A 12682-nucleotide genomic window follows, 5' to 3' on the forward strand; every position below is an offset into this window, starting at 1 on the left:
TAGATTTATTCCTAGGTATCTAATGGTTTTGGGTGCAATTGTAAATGGGATAGACTCCTTGATTTGTCTCTCTTCTGTCTTGTTGTTGGTGTATAGGAATGCCACTGATTTCTGTGCATTGATTTTATATCCTGCTACTTTACTGAATTCCTGTATGAGTTCTAGCAGTTTTGGGGTGGAGTCTTTTGGGTTTTCCACATACAGTATCATATCATCTGCAAAGAGTGAGAGTTTGACTTCCTCTTTGCCGATTTGGATGCCTTTGATTTCTTTTTGTTGTCTGATTGCTGTGGCTAGGACTTCTAATACTATGTTGAATAGCAGTGGTGAGAGTGGACATCCCTGCCGCGTTCCTGACCTTAGGGGAAAAGCTCTCAGCCTTTCCCCATTGAGAATGATATTCGCTGTAGGTTTTTCGTAGATGGCTTTTATGATATTGAGGTATGTACCCTCTATCCCTATACTCTGAAGAGTTTTGATCAAGAAAGGATGTTGTACTTTGTCAAATGCTTTTTCTGCATCTATTGAGAGGATCATATGATTCTTGTTCTTTCTTTTGTTAATGTATTGTATCACGTTGATTGATTTGCGGATGTTGAACCAGCCTTGCAGCCCAGGGATAAATCCCACTTGGTCGTGGTGAATAATCCTTTTAATGTACTGTTGGATCCTATTGGCTAGTATTTTGGTGAGAATTTTTGCATCCATGTTCATCAAGGATATTGGTCTGTAATTCTCTTTTTTGATGGGGTCTTTGTCTGGTTTTGGGATCAAGGTAATGCTGGCCTCATAAAATGAGTTTGGAAGTTTCCCTTCCATTTCTATTTTTTGGAAGAGTTTGAGGAGAATAGGTATTAATTCTTCTTGAAATGTCTGATAGAATTCCCCTGGGAAGCCATCTGGCCCTGGGCTTTTGTTTCTTGGGAGATTTTTGATGACTGTTTCAATTTCCTTAGTGGTTATAGGTCTGTTCAGGTTTTCTATTTCTTCCTGGTTCAATTTTGGTAGTTGATACATCTCTAGGAATGCACCCATTTCTTCCAGGTTATCTAATTTGCTGGCATAGAGTTGCTCATAATATGTTCTTATAATTGTTTGTATTTCTTTGGTGTTGCTTGTGATCTCTCCTCTTTCATTCATGATTTTGTTGATTTGGGTCATTTCTCTTTTCTTTTTGATCAGTCTGGCCAGGGGTTTATCAATCTTGTTAATTCTTTCAAAGAACCAGCTCCTAGTTTCGTTGATCTGTTCTACTGTTCTTTTGGTTTCTAGTTCATTGATTTCTGCTCTGATCTTTATGATTTCTCTTCTCCTGCTGGGTTTAGGCTTTCTTTGCTGTTCTTTCTCCAGCTCCTTTAGGTGTAGGGTTAGGTTGTGTATTTGAGACCTTTCTTGTTTCTTGAGAAAGGCTTGTATTGCTATATACTTTCCTCTCAGGACTGCCTTTGCTGTATCCCAAAGATTTTGAACAGTTGTGTTTTCATTTTCATTGGTTTCCATGAATTTTTTTAATTCTTCTTTAATTTCTTGGTTGACCCATTCATTCTTTAGTAGGATGCTCTTTAGCCTCCATGTATTTGAGTTCTTTCCAACTTTCCTCTTGTGGTTGAGTTCTAGTTTCAAAGCATTGTGGTCTGAAAATATGCAGGGAATGATCCCAATCTTTTGGTACCGATTGAGACCTGATTTGTGACCTAGGATGTGATCAATTCTGGAGAATGTTCCATGGGCACTAGAGAAGAATGTGTATTCCGTTGCTTTGGGATGGAATGTTCTGAATATGTCTGTGAAGTCCATTTGGTCCAGTGTGTCATTTAAAGTCTTTATTTCCTTGTTGATCTTTTGCTTAGATGATCTGTCCATTTCAGTCAGGGGGGTGTTAAAGTCCCCCACTATTATTGTATTGTTGTCAATGTGTTTCTTTGCTTTTGTTATTAATTGCCTTATATAATTGGCTGCTCCCATGTTCGGGGCATAGATATTTACAATTGTTAGATCTTCTTGTTGGATAGACCCTTTAAGTAGGATATAGTGTCCTTCCTCATCTCTTATTACAGTCTTTGTTTTAAAATCTAGTTTGTCTGATATAAGGATTGCCACCCCAGCTTTCTTTTGGTGTCCATTAGCATGGTAAATGGTTTTCCACCCCCTCACTTTCAATCTGGGGGTGTCTTTGGGTGTAAAATGAGTCTCTTGCAGACAGCATATTGATGGGTCTTGTTTTTTAATCCAATCTGATAGCCTGTGTCTTTTGATTGGGGCATTTAGCCCATTTACATTCAGGGTAACTATTGAAAGGTATGAATTTAGTGCCATTGTATTACCTGTAAGGTGACTGTTAACTGTCTGTTGTCTGTGTTCGTTTCTGCTCTTTGCTGCTTTTAGGTTCTCTCTTTGCTTAGAGGACCCCTCTCAATATTTCTTGGAGGGCTGGTTTCGTGTTTGCAAATTCCTTTAGTTTTTGTTTGTTCTGGAAGCTTTTGATCTCTCCTTCTATTTTCAATGATAGCCTAGCTGGATATAGTATTCTTGGCTGCATATTTTTCTCGTTTAGTGCTCTGAAGATATCTTGCCAGTCCTTTCTGTCCTGCCAGGTCTCTGTGGATAAGTCTGTTGCCAATCTAATGTTTCTACCATTGTAGGTTACATATCTCTTCTCCCGAGCTGCTTTCAGGATTTTCTCTTTGTCTCTGAGACTCATAAGTTTTACTATTAGATGTCGGGGTGTTGACCTATTTTTATTGATTTTGAGAGGGGTTCTCTGTGCCTCCTGGATTTTAATGCCTGTTTCCTTCCTCACATTAGGGAAGTTCTCTGCTATAATTTGCTCCAATATACCTTCTGCCCCTCTCTCTCTCTCTTCTTCTTCTGGGATCCCAATTATTCTAATGTTGTTTCGTCTTATTGTATCACTTATCTCTCGAATTCTGCCCTCGTGATCCTGTAGTTGTTTCTCTCTCTTTTTCTCAGCCTCTTTATTTTCTATCATTTGGTCTTCTATATCGCTGATTCTCTCTTCTGCCTCATTTATCCTAGCATTTAGTGCCCCCATTTTTGATTGCACCTCATCAATAGCCTTTTTGATTTCGATTTGGTTAGATTTTAGTTCTTTTATTTCTCCAGAAAGGGTTTCTCTAATAACTTCCACGCTTTTTTCAAGCCCAGCTAGTATCTTTAAAGTCATGATTCTGAACTCTAGGTCTGACATCGTACTAATGTCCGTATTGAGTAGGTCCCTGGCTGACGGTACTACCTCTTGTTCTTTTTGCTGAGGTGATTTCTTTCGTCTTGTCATTTTGTCCAGAGGAGAATAGATGAATGAGAGAACAAAAGGCTAACAGGTTTACAACGTCCCCAGCAAATATACTGTATACAAATCAGAAAAGACCTGAAACCAGGGGAAAAGAAAGGGAAAGAAAGAAAAAAGAAAGAGAAAAAGAAAAAAAAAAGATAAAAAAGATAAAAACAAAAACAAAACAATTCAAAAAAGGCAGAAAATGATCAAATATGATCAGGCTAGTGCATAGATCAGTGCCACACACTAGATTTTGGGCATATTTTGGTGTGTTAGAAAAAAGGGCCTCCTAAAATTTTAAAGGAAGAAAGACATATATGTACAAAATAAGGGTTGATACAATGAAGGGATGGAAGATGACTATAAAGATGAAAATTATAAAAGATTTTATAAAAGGACTTGGTAAGATAAGTTGTTTGAAAAAAGAAAGGAGATTTAAGGAAAAAAAAAAAAAGGAAAAAGGGAGAGAATGTGATCAGGCAGGAGACTAGAACAAAGCCATACACTAGTGGTTTAGGGTATATTTTGATCTGTTAGAAGAAACTGTACCTCAAAATTTTAAAGAGAGAACAACTTATATATATATGCCAAAAACAAGGATAACTACTATGAAGGGATAAAATATGACTCTAAAAATGAAAAAAAAATAAAAAATGTTTTTTTTTTTAAAAAAGGGATTTATAAGATGTTGGTTGAAAAAGGGAAAAAGAAAAATAAAAAAAAGTCAACAAAAATTAACTTTGATGAAATAATGAATCATGGTGAAAAAAAAAAAAAGAAGCCATGAATCTATGTGCAGTATTCTCCTAGCGCTGGAGTTCTCCTATTCTCCTTGATCGATCAACTTGGTCTTGGCTTGCTGGCTGTTTGTGTTGATCTTCTGGGGGAGGGGCCTGTTGCTGTGGTTTCCAAATGTCTTTGCTGGAGGCGGAATTGCCCCGCCCTTGTCGGTCCGGGCTAAGGAAGCTGCTCCAGTTTGCTCTCAGGAGCTTTTGTTCCCTGCAAGCTCTCGGTACAGCTTTGGAGGACCAGGGCGAAAATGGCGGCCTCCCAGTCTCCGCCCAGAGGAGCCGAGAACTCGGGGCCCCACTCCTCAGTGCGCCCCCAGAGAAAAGCAGTCACTCCCGTGTCCCCGGTCTCTGGCCGCACTCCGTGCTCACCCGGCCTGTGACCGAGCGTTTGTATCTCTGGCACCCGACCCCGCTCGGAGTCTCCAAACCCAGCAGATCCCTGCAGTGCGCTCCCGCACCGCTCCTCCCCGGGAAGGAAGGGGAGTCTCCCCGGATCTGCTGCTTGTTGGGTCCTTGCTGGGGGAGCCGTGCCCCGACTGGGCCGCAGATCACAGTTTATGGCCACCCCGAGCTGAGAGCCCGCGACTCTGCTCCGTATCTGCAGCCGGCTTCCCCACCCCGACACCTGGGAGCTCTGCCGCACTCAGGCACCCCCGGTCTCTCTGTGACCCCAAGGGTCCTGAGACCACACTGTCCCGGGAGGGTTCCACCCCCCCGCTTAGCCACTGGAGCGACGTCCCTCCGCCGAGCCAACTTTTAAAAGGTCCGATTTTGTGCTCCGCGGCTCTAGCACTTGCCAGAAGCGGCCGACGGAGGCCCCTCCCCCGCTGTCTATCCTCCCGAATATCGCCTCGGATTCACTTCTCCGCACGTCCTACCTTCCAGTAAGTGGTCGCTTCTCTGTTCAGAGAGTTGTTGCTACTCTCCTGTTCGATCTTCTGTTGAGTTCGTAGGTGTTCAGAATGGTTTGATCCCTATTCAGCTGAATTCCTGAGACCAGACAAAATCTAGGTCTCCTACTCCTCCGCCATCTTGCTCCGCCCCTATTTTAATGTTTTATTTTATTTAGAAATATTCTCTACATCCAGTGAATCTTAATCTTTTAGCCTAACTTTGTATAGCTTTTTTTCTTTAAATTTTTTATTGTTATGTTAATCACCATACATTACATCATTAGTTTTTGATGTAGTGTTCCATGATTTATTGTTTGTGCATAACACCCAGTGCTCCATGCAGAGCGTGCCCTCTTTAATACCTATCACCAGGCTAGCCCATCCCCCCACCCCATCCCCTCTAGAACCCCCAGTTTATTTTTCAGAGTCCATCGTCTCTCATGGTTCGTCTTTGGAGGTCCTTTTATTATATCATGGGGACAGGACCTGTGGACAGAAAAAGCTGCCTCAGTTTGTTCTCTTATATAGAGCATACAGTTGGTCTTACTTTATTTTGCTTTATGAATGACCTGAAAATCTTTTCCTTTTAATGTATGAATTAAGCACATTTACATTTATTGGTATTATCAATATGATTGGTGTTAATGGTTTCATTTTTTAAAAACTTACTACGTTTCTTTTTCTATGTGTCTGGCATTTAGGAAGATTTGTACTTCTGTTATACATTAGGAGTTGGCAAACTTTTTCTATAAAGACCCAGATAGTAAATATTTAAGGCTTTGTGGACCATACCGTCTCTTACACAACCACTCACCTCTGTTGATTTGGACAGTATGACTACGTTAGTACCTACAATGTAGACAGAGCAAAAGAAGTCATAGGCAATATGTAACTGGATGGATTTGGCTGTGTCCCATTGAAACTTGATTTACAAAAACAGGTGAACTGAATTTGACCTGCCACCTAAAGTTTGCCAACACCTGTTCTAGGACTTACCTTTAAAAAAATACCTTTTATAATGCCAGCAGCCCCTTTATCCTCAGTTGGGAGCTTAAAATAATACCTTTGACTCTGTTACCCATATGGTAATCAATGAGCTTATTCTACTTTCGCCCTCTTCCCTTCTCTTTACTACTAAAAAAGAGATTGTATTATTTATACTTTGACAGGACAGATAACACATACTCTTCTAAATGTATCTCTTCCTGTGTTTCAGTCTTTTATCTAAAATTAAATGTCTTCAGTGCTCACCATCAATCCAGAGCATCACTGACATCTCTTACTTAAATGAAGCTCATCCTCTTAAGAGATTCCTTGGAAAGGGCTCCTGAATACCATACTGAGTTTGTGCCGGTTTCAAACTATTTTTCATAGCTTCAATACTTGAAAACAGCTTGGCTGGATATGAAGACCTAGCCTTACACTTTCTTTCCTGTAGTCTTGCTATGTGTGTTGCTGTTGACAAATATGATGCCATTATGATATCCTTTGCTTTGTAGGTGATTTGATTTTCTTGCCTGAAGGCCCAGAAGGATTTTTTTCCTTTCGTTTTAAATGCAGTATTTTTACTAGGCTATGCCTCAGTTGATTATTTTTGGTCAGTTTGTCTAGATGTTAGTGAGCCCTTTGAAATATAGAACTCTTTCTGAAAATTCTTCTTGAATTACAATTTTATATATATAAGCTCCGTCCTTTGTTTTTATTTTTCAGAAATTCTAATTACATATAGTTTAGGTCTTCTTTGCCTAGATTCTGTAGCTACCAATTTGTATCTCAGACTTTTTAGCTCTTTTGTATTTTGTTTTTATTCTCTTGGCATTTTTATTCCTCTTCATAGCACTTTCTATTATATTGCCAGTCTTGTCTCTTTGGGCATCTCAGATTTGAATGTTCATTTCTGAAATTATTTTGTCTTCTCTCTCCTCTCTTCCTTTTCTTCCCTGAGTCATCTCTGGATATATATCTTTTTTGTACTTTACTGTTTTGGGTTTTTGAATTTCTGACTTGGAATGTTTTTTCATATATGCAAATGTTTGTTTAAGGATATTAAAGTGAGCAGATTATATACAGATTTTTTCTGCTTTGTGGGTTTTATGGCAGGGTATTGGATAAGGGGTTTTATCACCTGAGGTATTTTGATTCTTATAGTAGTTTTATATGGATGTTACATGTTATTTCCATTACTTTTAAAATGTCTTATCTTTTTCTAAATCAATAATAGTTATTCTATTGTGATGATGGTGAGAAGTTTGGAGGATGTACTAATTTTTAACTCAGAGTAATCTCAGGCAAGTGCAATTATTTAACAGTGTTTTTTCTAAAGGTTAAGGGGCTGGTTGATGTGTCTTCTGGTTTTATTTCTTATTTGTTTAGTAGGATCTTTAATATCTACTGCTCGTCTCCCCCTTCCCCTGATCACCAAGACTCCAAAGGACTCCTGACTCATCTAATCGAGGAGCTTTTCCAAGAAGGCCACCTCTGCTCTCAAGAACTTTCAGGTCCTTCTTTCTGATCCCCAGTAGCCACTGCTTTGATCCACAAGGTTTCAAACCTTTTCTCAGTATTTCCCTATTCCATGTGGGACTCTGTCCTTCTAAGGGTGATGTTAGCTATGTTCCACCATCATGAGGAGCCTGTTGGTCTCTTCTCCTTTTCACTTAGTCTCCCCTGATCTTTCTATTCCATTGTGGGCTCTAAATTAGCTTTGCCAGTTTTTAATATCTATTTGTTGATTTCCATGTAAATTGAACTTTGCAGTATTCTCTCTCACTCTTACTTCTTAGTTTTGTTTTATGGGTTTATTTGCTCCCTTGTTTATCTGTAAGGTCTCTGAAGGATATGTGGAGAAATTTGGATATAAGCAGCTGCCATCGTCCTCTGGAAAGCTGGAAATCAGCATCTTATTTTTTAAGTTATTCTTTCTCATTTAACTCATACCAACTTTTGCTGTGTATTTTTAAAATATTACCCATGTTTTCTTTGAACCATTTCTAGAAAGAGTAATTGGAGAAATAGTTATCTATAATTATTTTAAGGGGTTCAAATATATAGAAATGGAATTAAACTTTTCTATATCCTTTAGAATCAATGGCCAGAAAGTTCAGGGAAGTGTTTTAGAATCCGTACAAGGAAGACTTCTTAGGTTAGAGCTGCCTAGAGGTCAAGTAGGCTGCCTATATGGTTGTGGCAGTGTAGACTAGAAAAAATTTGTGTAAGGAATTCAGACATCTAATGAGTAAATAGATAACGTTTGAGTTAACTATATATAGTTATCTATAGATAACTAATGAGTAAATAGATAACATAAATAGATAACGTTTAAGATACCACCTATGAGATGCTGTAAACCTCAGCCATGACAAATGAATTCAGCTGCTGGCTGGTTGATTACAGAATATGTACATATATAAAATATGGTTTCAGGGGCGCCTGGGTGGCTCAGTCGTTAAGTGTCTGCCTTCGGCTCAGGTCATGATTCCAGGGTCCTGGGATCGAGCCCCATGTCGGGCTCCCTGCTTGGCGGGAGGCCTGCTTCTCCCACTCCCCCTGCTGTGTTCCCTCTCTCGCTGTCTCTCTTTCTGTCAAATAAATAAATAAAATCTTTAAAAAATATATGGTTTCAAGTTATATCATGACATATTGAATGTGATCTATGCTAGATACGGAACAAGTTCAGGAAACTGCATCAAGAGCTCCTTTTTTTTTAGTGACTATAAGAACACATTGGGTATTGAAAGAATTATAATAATTAAGAGGAAGAGTCTCAGAGCTAGTCTGGCTGGGTTGAGGTTTCAGCTCTACTACCTACTAGCTAATTACTGACATTTTACTCTACTTTTCTTCCTTGGCTTTCTCATTGGTAAGATGATGAGAATTACTCCATTTCAAAGGGCTACTGTGAAAATTAAATGAGTTAATTAATCCATGTAAAGTGCTTCTGATATAACCTGACCTCTAATAAATGCCAGTTAAGTATTATTGTTATAGGCCTACAATTCTTTTTAGAAACCCTTGAGGCCAAATACATGGTGGAATTCAGATTTTTTTGTTTTCATTTTGGGAAAGTAACACAGTGCATGTGTCCTATATTATGAAACCTACTAGCAGTACTGGAGACAGCACCCTGTAATCAAACATTTTCATTCTATTGCAGTGAAGCTTATGAAACTTCACACTAAATAGAATAAAGACACATCAATTTAGGTCAGATTTTCCTGCCAAATTAACTATGAACAACTTGCTTTCCCAGAACTTTTTGAAGGAATATGGACCATTGTCACCATCATCATTAGGCTCCTCCATCTGTCCAGGAACTTTGATCAGTCAGCCAAAACATGATTCTGCTCCAGGATGAAATACTGAGTGCTAGAGGGTAGATGATAACTGGGAAGGCCTTTTAAAGTTATAATGAGAAGAGCTCATGTTACCCGAAGCACACCTTAAGCCTGGGGTACCCCAGGTGGCAAAAGCCGCATCTTTTGATGACTGAAACATAATTTGGAAAATGGGAGTTTGTTCAAAGTAGATATAAAATAGCAGCTGTATTGTTTCATTGCTGCCTTAGCATCAGAAGGATGCTTCAAACCTGCTTTCCCATTATTGTGACTCAGATACTTTGTGACTGAATTTGTGTGTGTGTCTGTGGGTCTTTCAGCCTCGTTCAGCTCTCTTCAGTGGTTAGTACTCACTAACTGTAATTCTCCTATATAAATGCTCGTGCTAATGCTTAAAGCTGTATGATTCATTTTACTTCTTCTTTAGTTGATGTCTAAACTCCTTGTTTTGAAGGGGAAAAAAACACCTGCAGGTGTATATATATGTGAGTAACTTACTACAAGAAAAATAGAAGTCCAGTCCAGTGACTCCTGTGGGCACATGGAGCACAGAAGGCAGGCCTTTGCATCACCTGGGGCTTCAGGAAGTTTCTTAATGAAAACCTAGGGGGAAAAAAGAGGGAAAAAAATGAACAGAAAATTATAAGTAGAAAGGAAAACCACCACCACCACCAACAACAACAAAAATTGGAAAGGTCCAGGCTGGATGACATGCTTCATGTGGTTCTAGTGCTCAAAATATCGGTTCCAGTGGCATCCATTGAGAAGCAGCAGCAGTAATTCCCTACCACGTGTTCATATTTTTGGGTTGCTTTTCAGTTTTCTAAATCCACACACTCCTTGAGAAGCCAATGAGGCACTTATTTAGTGCTCTTGTCACTGTTTTTTTTTACTGCCACCCTGGCTTTGGTGAGGTACGCCAGGACCCAGGCCTCAGCTGTGGGGGGATGGTTGCTGGCCGGCTGACAACATCAGGCACATATTCTGCTTGTTGACAGTGAGGACGGGATCGCCTCACCTTGGTTCACACAGATGTCATTCCCTTTCAGCACATAGTACTCTTCGGTGAATGAGGTCCGATGGCAGCATTTAAGGAGTCTCACTGTGTTTCTAAGACTTGATGAGTGTCCTGTGCCCAGGCTTGCTGGATTTCAGTGTTGGTGGCTTGCAGAATGATCTGCTCAGAAGTCTCCCTGTTCATGAGTGCAGACTTGCTGGGGTCACTGTCCACATTCTCATCCAGGACCAAGTAATTCATCATGATTCTCCTTTCAAACATGCAGTCCAGGGTGAAGGATCCCTTCCAGAGTAGTTTGCTAAAGGTGACAGTGTGCTCAAAGAGGAACATGTGCCTCTACTTGGTCTGGGACTGCATGCCTGTATCCAGCTCAGTCAAGTAGAACATGTCCTGCTGCAACAGTGTCTTCAAAAGGCAGCCTACAGAGTGGGGAAAAATATTTGCCAACCATATATTGGATAAAGGGTTAATATTCAAAATATATGCAGAACTCATACAATAAACAATTGGATGAAAAAATGGGCAGAGAACTAAGTAGACGTTTTTCCAAAGAAGACATACAAATAGCCAACAGGTACATGAAAAGGTACTCAACATCACTAACCATCGGGATGCAAATCAAAGCCATAATGAGATATCATCTCATACCTGTTAGAATGGTTATCATCAAGAAGACGAGATAACAAGTGCTGGAAAAGATGTGGAGAAAAGGAAACCTTTGTACACTGTTGGTAGGAATGTATTATTGGTGCAACCACTATGGAAAATAGTATGGAGGGTCCTCAAAAAATTAAAAAAGAGGGGTGCCTGGGTGGCTTAGTTCTTAAGCGTCTGCCTTCGGCTCAGGTCATGATCCCAGGGTCCTGGGATCAGGCCCTGCATCGCGCTCCCTGCGGGATGCCTGCTTCTCCCTCTCCCACTCCCCTTGCTAGTATTCCTGCTCTCGCTATCTCTCTCTCTGTCAAATAAATAAATCTTAAAAAAAAAAAATTAAAAAAGAACTACTACATGATCCAACAATCCAATTTCTGGGTATATACTAGAAGAAATGAAAACAGGTTATCAAGGAGATATCCTGCACTCCCATGTTTACTGCAGCATTCTTCACAATAGCCAAGATACGGAAACAACCCAAGTGCCTAGCAACAGATGAATGGATAAAGAAGATGTGGTATGTGTATATATAATGGAATACATTTAGCCATGAGAAAAAAGGAAATCTGCCATTTATGACAAGGATGGACCTTGAGGACATTATGCTAAGTAAAGTAAGTCAGACGGAAAGGCAAATACTGTATGGTATCACTTATATATACCATTATAAAAAATCAAACTCATAAAAACAGAGTAAAATAGTGGTTATCAGGGCCTGGAGGTTGGGGGAGAAGGAAAGATGTTTTTTAAGAGTATAAACTTGCAACTGGTAGACTAGTCCTGGAGATCTAATGCACAGTATGGTGAATATAAACAACAATATTATATTATAATCCTCAAACTTGCTAAGAGAGTAGATCTCTTTTTTTTCAAAGATTTATTTATTTTTTGGGGGGGGTGGAGAGGCGGAGGGAGAAGGAGAGCCTTAACAAACTCCGCACTGAGTGCAGAGCCCGACATGGGGCTTGATCTCACAACCCTGAGATCATGACCTGAGCCAAAACCAAGAGTCAGAGCTTAACCGACTGAGTCACCCAGGCGCCCTGAGACTAGATCTTAATCACTCTCACTGTTAAAAACAAATGGTAATCACATAACATGATGGAAGTGCTAACTTTCACTACAATGGCAACATATTACAATATATAAGAGTATCAAATCAGTATTTGGAATACCTTGAGTTTATATAACGTTACATGTCAAATAGAATTCAATAAAATAGAAAAAGAAGGTTGGTTTACTCTTACATGTAAATCACACAGCATGGTATCTGGCACATGATGAGGTGCTTAACTATAATAAGTAACACAAGTATCTGTGGCCAAATCTTTTTTGTTCCTGAATTTGGGTAGCAAGGAATTTATCAGAAAATTTATCTTACTATATTCAAATTCCTATTTTCAGAAAGCAGGAGTTTGGATAATAAGGGATATCTGTATTTATCTAGTACTTATTAGGTGCCAGGCTCTTTTCTAAGTATTGTACACATAAGAACCCATTTCTTTCTCACAGTAGTTCTGTATCAGACTGCTATCATTATAACCCCCTTTTTACAAATGTGGAAACAGGACCAGAAAAACAGAAGCTGCTTCTTTTGGTGACTGGAACATAATTTGGGGAATGGGAGTTTGTGCAAAGTAGATATAAAATAGCAGCCATTCCCGCTGTCCCATTCTTGTGACTCAGATACTTTGCTG

The 12682-nt window shown here is 39.5% G+C and overlaps 1 protein-coding gene across 3 annotated transcripts in view; it reads left to right on the forward strand.

The window, feature by feature from the left end:
- Window positions 1–12682, forward strand: part of MCM9 (minichromosome maintenance 9 homologous recombination repair factor) — a 105883-nt gene that overhangs the window by 70886 nt on the left and 22315 nt on the right. The gene's annotated exons all lie outside the window — the stretch shown is intronic.

This window comes from Zalophus californianus, chromosome 7 (genome assembly GCF_009762305.2).
Source record: "Zalophus californianus isolate mZalCal1 chromosome 7, mZalCal1.pri.v2, whole genome shotgun sequence".
Taxonomy (NCBI): Eukaryota; Metazoa; Chordata; class Mammalia; order Carnivora; family Otariidae; genus Zalophus; species Zalophus californianus.